Below are 10,132 nucleotides of genomic sequence, written 5' to 3'. Positions count from 1 at the left end.
TATTCTTGCCATTAAACCACGTAACCTGGTCTTCTCCAGACTGAGTGACTCTCTCCCATTCTGTATGGACAGGTGCCCATGTGGTCTGACAGATGCCCTACGCCATTACACCTTGCTACCTTGCTTACCACTGCTCTCTGTCTCACATCTGAATTCTTTCTTGTCCAACAAACAAACAAACAAACAAACAAAACCTAGCTCACTAGCTCACCTATACCCACTAACAAAGCTATTTACAAATATTGGTGTGTATATTGAAATGAGTGTCTGAGTATACTTACATTCAGTTTTCTATGCATGTTGAAACTAACCCAAATGTGTGCCAGTGGTTACTAAAAAGTAACTGGTCAGTACTACTTTTAGTCATATGGGTTTTTTTTTTTTTTAATTCTTTTGTGGGTCTCAGTTGCTTAAGAGAAAATATTGAAGAATTGATCCCTAAGTGATACGCACATACACAATAAATTCCTAGGAAATCATTGCTAGCTTTCACAGCAACATGGACATGTCCCTGTGCTCCAACCCTAAATGATGAAACGATAAGACTAAATCAGTCTCCTCTGAGTGGAATTTATACATACTTGAGGAAGTGTACCTGTCTAAATGGGCACTGAATACCAGGCAGTCCTGAGAACCACCTTGGAGTTCTAGCTGCTTCCCCCTCAACGCACAGATCTAGTATCCAGACTGGAAAATGGTGTAGGACTCCCAGGGATACTGGAGAGGGAGCCAGGTCAAGAATTACAGGCACTGTTCTCTAAGCCATCCGACTTGGATCTCCGTGATAATCCAAGGGCGTTTGGTACTGTGAGAAAGTGCTGGATAGGATGCTCAATCGAGAAACAGGAGCAGTGTAAGGACCAGGTGAGGGGGAGCTGAATTCTTGAACTAAGACCCTTGATGAGCCTATAGTCTTGGACCCCAATCAGCTTCTGCAAGTAAAATCACAATAATGTAAACAGGTTTGTTTGTTTTTTTAACTTGGCAAGAAACGAGGTAGCCACTTTTCCTGGGGCCTTTGTCACTGGGTCAGGTTACATTCCCCCCCACCCCCAGGCGGGAGGAGAGGGTGGGGGGCGCAGTATTAGACTCCATTCTTGGAGTAATACTGCCATCAAGAGGAACCCACAGGTGAAAGCCCCCAAGGACTTTTCCTCAGGCGCCCTTGAGCAGGCCCCGGATTCAGCTGGATCTCAGCTTCTTCTCTTGGGGCTCTACCTGGAATTGTGGATAAACATGGGGTCGAGCTGTAGCAGCTGGCCAATCGGGAAGCACCACTACGTCTGTAGCTCCCAGGAAGTCTGGGCACAGGAAGTCATGGGGTGGAGTCTTGACATCCTCCCATGGTGGGCGGGACTAGAGGAAATCCACCAACTGACAAAGCACAGAGCCTATAGCTATTTGTCTTGCTCCCTGCCCCTCAGAATCTGTGGGAGGCTCCATGTGGTTTTCCCAGGCTTTAGGGCCTGGGCTTTCTTTGATTTGTAGGACTGGATTGCAGAGCACAAGACTAGGTGGTTTGTAGGAGGACTCCATGGGCAGTGCTGGGGGCGGGGGCCGGGTGGGGGGCGCGTCACAGGTGCATTCAGGCCGCTTGGCGCTGGGAGGGACTGGAAAAGAAGTGGAAGCACCCAGCCAGGCTAAGAAGTCGTAGCTGTAATGCTAGGACAGCAGACCGCACACAGATGGGGACCAAAAACAAGAGGAGGGGACGGAAGCTGAACGTTGTCTGCTGGAAGTGAGAACACGTGGCTGCATTAGCAGGTACATTGCACAGATTGTTTCTAAAAATGCAAAAACAGGTTGCAAAACGGCAAGACATGTGTTTCAGAGAATATTTAATGATATTTGAAACGTTTTAATGTTCACAGTACAAGGGAATTTGTGTATGGTTTTTATTTCAGTGCATGTTAAGCCTGCAGAGATACAAGAATGAGCACCAAGGACATTTTTGAAATAGCTATTTGTTCTTATGGTGATGTGGCGTCATTTTATGATTTGTTAGAGTGGAAAGGTTTCTAGCACAAAATACGAAAAAATTCCAGGCATTCAAAAGCGCATATTGAGATGCAAGTATGCACATGAGCTAAAGCAATGCTGTAGGGTTTGTGCGTCCAATTATGTTTAAAAAGAAACAAACATACCTACTGGGAGCCTTCATAAAGTTTGTGGAAAATGAAATGAAAACTGATTTTTTTGGTGCAGAAACATTTTGGAATCCAAGTGTATTTTTTCACAGTACAGATATTTTTGTGTGCATGGATTGCAAAATGTTTGCACCAAAATACAGCATTTCAAAAATTCCATTTTCACGAACTTTTGGCAACACCGTTGAGTGTGTATGTGTACATTATGTATGGGGGGACGGATGCACTGATATGAGCAAGCGCTTTAAAAATCTGTACATTATAATCATGGTACATGTTAGAAGTAAGCATCTTAACTTGAAAGAGTCGATGTATTTGTGTTTATATAAATAGACATTAGCTGCTTGGAAACGGTGTGAATGCATCAGCCGTGTTTTCCAAGGACATACCTTTGGGAAATTTAGTGATATTAATGATAGCCCTCACTTACTGAATTCTGTTTTATTGGGTTTTTTAGTCTAAGACAAAAATTTAGTGTTTATTTGAAAAGTACAAAGAAAGAGAAGCACTAATGTTCTGAGGCTTAAGCAGAGTGCTTGTTCCAAAGTAATTTTTGGAGATGTGTTTCAGCGTAGGTGAGGTCGGCCCGAAGTGAAGATTCTTGTGTTGTGGGATGAGAGGTATGTATTGTGCATGTATTTTTGCAAAATTAAATGAGAACTTTATATTCTGCAATGAGGGATCAAGTCAAAGCTCTCTCTTTTTTTAAAGCTCTTAACAAATGCTTTACTATCTAAAATCCAGATGTTGCACATGTTTTGTGATCATTTCAATCTACTCACGAATCAGAAATTAAAGTTTCCAGATCTGGAACATGATAAATACACAAATCCAATATAAGTGTTAATTTATTGTCCTGTATTACCATAAAGTAGAATTACGCATGCGTATTGAAAGAGTGGGAGTAAACATACAAAAGGTTAATAATGCTTACTTCGTTATTTTATGAAGGTATTTGTTATTCTTAATTAGTGAATGCTTGTTTTCTGAATTCTTTGCAAGCACGCTGTCTTGAATTACTCCTTAAGCTGTTTTCTAAGACTTAATTTGCAAACACATCCAGTGGAGGACTCTGAAGAAACCAGGCAGTGTGGCAAGTCACGTGGCAGGTCAAGCCCTATTTATTTCTACTTTAGCCTTGTATCACTAAGAATTGTCCCGGGGTAGCAGCTAACTTGTGAAAACATCGGGGATGAGGGCTGAATGCAGAACAGTAAATCATGGGAGAGTGGAAATGAACTTCTTCTTAACACAGCATTTCTGATGAAGGTGGGTGACAGAGGTCTTAATTTAATCCCAGAGGGAAGCCAGAAGTAGAAATGGCCCCAGACAGGGCAAACAGCAAGGCAGCTTTGTTTACTGGCTCCTTTGTCTCCTGGTGGCTGTTTTTCACACTGGATGGGCGGAAGCAGAAGGGCCAGGTGGGCAGGGCTAGTGAGCTCTCCGAGACCCTACTGCCATCCAGAGGAAGTGAGTGGCTAGACAAAACCTCAACTTAAGTAGAACTTTCCTGAGGCCCTGCAGTTGGGATAGTGTGTGTGTGTGTGTGTATGTGTGTGTGTGTGTGTAAAGCTGAGTGAACTTTAGCCCTGAGAAGATCTCCATTTTAAATCTGAATCTTTCTAGCAACTCTAGGTCAAGGCAGAATCCTGGTGGGAGGAGAGCTAACAAGGGGCATGGGGGTGGGTGGGGAACGAGGTTAGGATAGAGTGGGCAGTCACGAGGCAGGACAAGTGTAAGTAGCTGGTATCACATACTCACCCTTTGAGGACTAGAGGGGTAGAACAAATCAGAGAGCTTATTTGTGGGGACTTTGGGCATTTGTCCCTAGCCCTGCCCCTTAGACACTGAAGCATTAGAGCTAGCATGAGGTTTCAACATTAGAATGAGGGGAGGAGGTGGCCCTTAGTCCACGCAGCTCCTTAGCAACTGTGTACTCCCTTGGTAGTCTCAGGGACACGGGGGAGTCTGGTTTCTCTATTGCCTGGAGTGGAGAAGGCCTCAAGAGAAGGAATATAGACCACAGTGCTGAGCCAATGCATTCTAAAACTTGGAAAAGAGTACAGACAGGCACCTCCAGAGAGCTTAAACGTGCTTTTTGGGTGAGAATGCTAATAGCTCCAGTGGCGTTACAGACTTTTCTAGGGTCAAACGTGGAGGCCAACTCACTTAGCCGGACTTGTTTTTCTGTCAGTTTATGTAAGGCAGCAGAAATGAATTCTTCGGCTGTTAACTTTGCCCTAAAGGAAGACTGTGGTTCTTGAGGCTTTGGGTCTGTATTCATATTAGCAGCTATTGTTCTCTGTTTCTTAGCTTTTCTGTGGTGAAGGGCCCTTGTAGACCGACAAGAAAGCCTCCTTTGAGAAGTTGAATACATCAAAACCCTGGAACACTTACAGCATGAATGAGAAATAGGTAAAATTTCATAGACTCATTGCATATGAACTAAACTCTTTCGTACCGTTGTCGGTAGCTACCTACCCAGAGAAGAGGAAGGAAGGTTATTCTGCCGTAGTGCAGGTGTGTGTAACCACCACCTGAACTTTCCCTGGTGGCGGGGAGGTGGGGGAGGAGACACACAACATCCACGTTGAGCTTCTGGCACCTAGTACTAGGACCCTAAGGCTCCTGGCGAGATTGCTTTCCTTATAGCTGTGGTTGGGTTTAGCCGTTCCTGAGGCAGATTGGGGACATCTGAGAAGGCCTGTCTCAGTAGTGGCAAGGCACCCTGTGATGGCTAAGACGATCACTTACCTCTTTAGCAACACAGGTACAGCAGAGACACTTGCAAACGTTCTGCTTTGGAGTAATAGCTTGGCTTGAGCACATGCTGGACTAAGGGGGCCAGATGCGTGAAGACAGCGTAGCACAGTTAGCATTGCAATTGTGGCTGACAAAAGAGGTAGCCCTAGCTTTGGGCTTCAAACTGGAGAAAGGGTGTGTTGCTATGTGCATAATACGTAGCATGAATTGTATACCTACAATATACAATGGGGGTGGTAAGAAATAGTTTTCATCATGATTTAGTCACTGAAAACTAGGACTTGACAGTTTCTTACAAAAACCATCATTTATTAACACCCAAGATTAATGTAAATTTATTGTCTCATATGAATGTAAATGTAAAACTTTGTATTGTAATGACAGGAAGGAAGTTACCCAAAAGATTATCAGTGGTCTTAACAGGCTTGGGGAGAGTGCTTTACTTTTTATCAATGCATGGTTGTATGGGAATCTTTGGTAAGAAGCCTGTCTTACTATGAGTCAATGTTTTTAATTGCTTATCTCTATGAGAGAAATGGTAACATATGCGCACGCGCACACACACACATACACTAAAGTTGTAGGAAGCCATTTAATGTGATAGAAAAGTGTTTGTGATAATAAAGGAAATCATGCCACCAAACTTCTAAGTGACCTATGGTTGAGACCTTTATCTCCTGCTATTGTGAGGCCCCCGGGGAGAGCTATTTAAGAGTCCCCTGCTTAAGGCTCTAGTGTAATGGGTGCACTTAAGGCCTAGGTCTTTATCCAGAAGAATTCCTTGGAAGAGTTAGAGATAAGCTGGACAATGGCAAGTGAATTGGTAACTAGAAATGTGGTGGCTTGAGTCTCCAGCATTTTCTGTCTCTGTCTAGCCCTGTATTCTTGAGACTGGCCTTCAGAAGCAGACAACTTGATAACTTAGGAAAACACTGGAGTGAGCAGGAAGGCAAAGCTGCTGGGAACTAGATTCTTAAAAAGAAAATGCGCCTGATAAATGTGGTGGTTTTCAGCCTCAAATTGGTTTCAGATGGAAAACCAAGCACAGAAGTGCAACAGCACCATCCGGACTCCATCTTCCTTGGCGCCTTTGTTTCTCCGTGGCGTTTTTTCAAACAGGATGGGCGGGAGAAGGCCTGCGGAGGCCGCCTTGTTGGCCTGTATGGAGCACTACTGCCATCATGAGGAACTAGTTTGAAAACTCCAGACGCCCCGCTTGCGCCACTCCCCGTCAGCACTTTGGATTTAACAAAGTTCATTTAGCGGAGAAATCCAGCAAATCCTTAGTGGGCCTTTCTGGGTTCTCTAAGTATTTCCAGGGTTTTAGGCAAGGGCTCCACTGGGCTGCTATGACAAAAGGGACGTGAGAGTGTAGCCGCTGGCTAGATGGGGCTGTACCCGCTGAGCCTGCAGAGGCCTGGAAGCGCAAGCACAGGAAGTAGTAGGGTGGGGCTTTGGTTAAAGAAATCTCTTAGAGCACAGCGTGGGGCTGTCATCCTTTGGCTCTGCCCCAGTGCCTCAGATAAGACAGGAGTTGAGTCATGCGCAAAGGAGACCAAACAATGTGAGGACTGCCAGAAGAAAGTCTTGTTTGAGCTCAGATACAGCAAACATGTGACTTGTATCTGGTCTCTCAGACTCAGGGAATGGTGTCCCCTGCCGCCACCCCAGTGAGAGCCACATCTCACGTTTCTTGGTGCAGGTGCAGGTGCAGTTGGACAGAAGCTGAGTTCTTCAGTTGTCTCAGAGGGTAGTGATGTCTTTTTTTTTTTTTCAAGATGTATTTATTTTGGGGACCAACACGATAGCCTAGTGGCTAAATCCTCACCTTGCATGCGCCTGGGATCCCATATGGACACTGGTTTATGTCCTGGTGGCTCCACTTCCCATCCAGCTCCCTGCTTGTGGCCTGGGAAAGCAGTAAAGGATGGCCGAAAGCCTTGGGACCCTGCCCCTGCATGGGAGATCTGGAAGAAGCTCCTGGCTCCTGACTGCAGATAGGCTCAATTCCAGCCGTTGTGGCCACTTGGGGAGTGAACCAGCAGATGGAAGATCTTTGTCTCCCTTTCTCTCTGTCTATCTGCCTTTTCAGTAAAAATAAATACATCTTTTTTAAAAGGCCGTATTTATTTTTGTTGGGTAGATTGACATGGAAAGATATTCCATCTGCTGGTTCACTGCCAAAGTGGCCACAACGGCTGGAGCTGAGTTGATCCAAAGCCAGGAACCAGGAACTTCTTTTGGGCTTCCCACATGGGTACAGGGGCCCAAGAACTTGGACCATCCTCTGATGCTTTCCCAGGCCACATGCAAGGAGCTGGATGGCAAGTGGAGTAGGTTAGGACATGAACCAGTGCCCGTATGGGATGCTGGTACTTACAGGTAGAGGATTAGCCGGTAGAGCAGGCACAGCAGCCTGATGCTGATGTGTTTGAAGCCTGTTCTCATACTTAGGAGTTCCAGATGAAAATGCTTAATAAGGCTGTCGAGGTAGCCAGGATGAGTGTAAATACTTGCTGAGTGACACTTGCAATGCAAGTGATGGAAATGGAAGCAAAATTGATCGGCACGATTATTACTTTAAATATGAAGGGACTCCTGGTGTCCTCTGTATGCTGTGTCATAAACCAATACGAGCTATATGGGCTGTGAGAAAAGTCTCCAGAGGCAAGCCAAATAATAGCCTTGCAGTAAAGGTAAAAGAGCTAATGTCTCTAGGAAAACTAAGTCCTAGGAAGCTGGAAAGCCATGTCAACCAGCGTGATTCCAGGTGACTAGAAATGGCTTCCTCCAGATTTAGAACTTTCAGCATCTTTTCTAATGTAGTCTTGGCATCCTGCGACTCATTCCTAAAAGTCAATTGAGAAATTGGGGAAAATCCTGACTTACTTAATGGTATCTGACAAGATCCTGAACTGAGAAGCCAAGGGCTGGTGGCAGTCTGATGCCTGGAAAGAGGTGAAGCTCCATTTGGATACCAGATGGAAATAGAACAGCAAAAGGGCAGAGAGCTGTTTCCTCAAACTGGCCAGATCTGAAGTAGTTCTATTTCCTGGTTTTGTTAACTTCTTTTTTTTTTTTTTTCAGACTGGTTGGGCGGGAGCAGAGGTCCCGGGGGCAGGGCTGCATGACATTCCTGCAGCACTACTGCCACCATGAGGAAATTAGTTGATGAGATCATAATCCCAGAATATTTCCTCCTGGGAGACCCGGAAGTCTAAGATGGTTTGACTTGCAGGAATGTTGAGAAGCTCCTGGCTGTGAAAATGGTGCCCTTGCAGTCTCTGCTTGCCAGTAGTTCTGAACACAACGTGAGCTATGCTTGCACAACCTGGCTCCCCAGCGGCTTGGATGGGAAAATACGATCCCAGGAGATTGAGGTCATGAGGGCGGAGCTTGAATGTCTTCCCAGCATGGGAGGAACTAGGAAGCAATTCACCACCAATTGCCAGGTTTCTGATGGTGGGGTCTCCTCCCCCTGTCTCTTGCATTTGAGAGATATTGTAGGACACACTGGTCTTGCATTCTGGAGTCTGGGCCCCACCTGGAAGCACTGTCAGAGCTCAGCGCGCAGGGGAAGTTTCCTTATTATTTATCATGTAAATAATGTATATGTTATATGGATATATACACATGTTTTACACAGACATAGTTAAAGATTTTTTTTTTTAATTTGTTTTAGAGGGCCCGGCGCAGCTAAGCCTTCCATGTGTCAGGATCCCGTATGGGCGCCAGTTCTAATCCTGCCTGCTCCACTTTCCATCCAGCTCCCTGCTTGTGTCCTGGGAAGGTAGTCGAGGAGGGGTGAAAACTTTGGGACCCTGTACCCGCATGGGAGACATAGAAGAGGCTCCTGGCTTCGGATCGACTCAATTCTGACCTTTGCAGCCCCTTGGAGAGTGAACCAGTGAATGGAAGATCTTTGTGTCTGAATCTCCTCTCTGTAAATCTGACTTTCCAATAAAAATAAGATCTTTAAAATTTGTTTCTTTTAGAGAGAGAGAGAGGGAGAAAAACCTTCCATCTGCTGGCTCACTCTACTATCAAATAAATATTAGTAACATCTGGGGCTGGACCAGGTGAAAGCCAGGAGCCAAGAACTCCATTAGGATCTCCTGTATGGTTGGCAGAGACTCAGTTAGTTGAGATAGCACTTATTTCTTCCTAGGGTGTGCATTGGCAGGAAGCTGGATTGGAAGTGGAGAAGGAACTTGAACTCAGGAGTTCCAGTTTGAGATGCAGGCTGTAACGACTCTCACCGCAATTCCTTCCCCTTCGAGAATACATTGAGGAAGACATTCAGAGCTCAGAGACGACTGGTGATCAGCAAAGCTCTCATCAGTGCCTTGGGACTTCTGGAACTGTCAAAGCATGCCGCAGGGAACACAGATCAGTTTCTGTGTTGAAGAAAACCAGAATCTTGGGCAAATTTCTAAGTGACCGGAAAAGCACTTGTCTGAAGGATATTGAAAAGCCTGTGATGTGGCCTTGTGATATAAGTTATGGCAAAATTATGATAGAAGGAGAAAGCTCACAACCCAAGTGGCTCCCTCATACTATGTGAGTCTGAATTCTTACCAACAAACCAATGGGAACACATGCATATACACACACATAAGTACTCAGATGGAATACATACAAGAGAAGAAAGATGAAAATAGTAATGAAAACCAATATTTGTTTGCAGGGACTGCTGGGCATGTCGTCAGATCATTCACCATGATTATCTGGAGTCCAGCAGAGTGGCGCTAAGAGGCAAGTATTCGGGCCATCTTGGGTGTGCTGTGCTTCTTGAAGGGGTGATCTGGCCAGGACTTGAAGCATTTGCTGTCAGTATTACAAGCAGTCACAGACAATGGCAGCTGCTAATACGAATGAACAGCTGCTCCCCAAGCTTCAGGGGCCTCATCTTCTTTAAAGGAAGTCCAGCAGCTAAAGAACCCATTTCTGTCTCAAGAGAGCTGAGATGAGAGAGGTCCCTTCAACCCTGGACCTTAGAAAAAGGCTGCTGTGTCACTGTGGCTGTTAGCTTCTGGGGTTACACCCCCTCCATCCTTGATTCCTATGGTGAGCTTAGGTCTGTAATTCCAAGCAATCTTCTCGGTTTTATTGACTGGGCACAGTGGTAATACTTTAAAAAAAAGATTTATTTAATTATGTATTTATTTATTCATAATTGGAAAGGCAGATCTACAAAGAAAAGGAGACTGAAAAAGGCCTTC

General features: G+C 45.1%; 1 long non-coding RNA gene across 1 annotated transcript; it reads left to right on the top strand.

Annotated features, from left to right (window-relative positions):
- Positions 1–1,104: 1,104 nt before the first annotated feature.
- Positions 1,105–9,788, top strand: LOC131478568 (uncharacterized). Its single transcript, XR_009244553.1, has 3 exons — positions 1,105–1,764; positions 4,461–4,562; positions 9,598–9,788. It is a non-coding gene; the product is annotated as an uncharacterized LOC131478568 (long non-coding RNA).
- Positions 9,789–10,132: the final 344 nt, after the last annotated feature.

This window comes from Ochotona princeps, chromosome X (genome assembly GCF_030435755.1).
Source record: "Ochotona princeps isolate mOchPri1 chromosome X, mOchPri1.hap1, whole genome shotgun sequence".
Taxonomy (NCBI): Eukaryota; Metazoa; Chordata; class Mammalia; order Lagomorpha; family Ochotonidae; genus Ochotona; species Ochotona princeps.
Note: the sequence above shows the minus strand (reverse complement) of the source record. Positions and strands in the feature narration are given on the sequence as shown.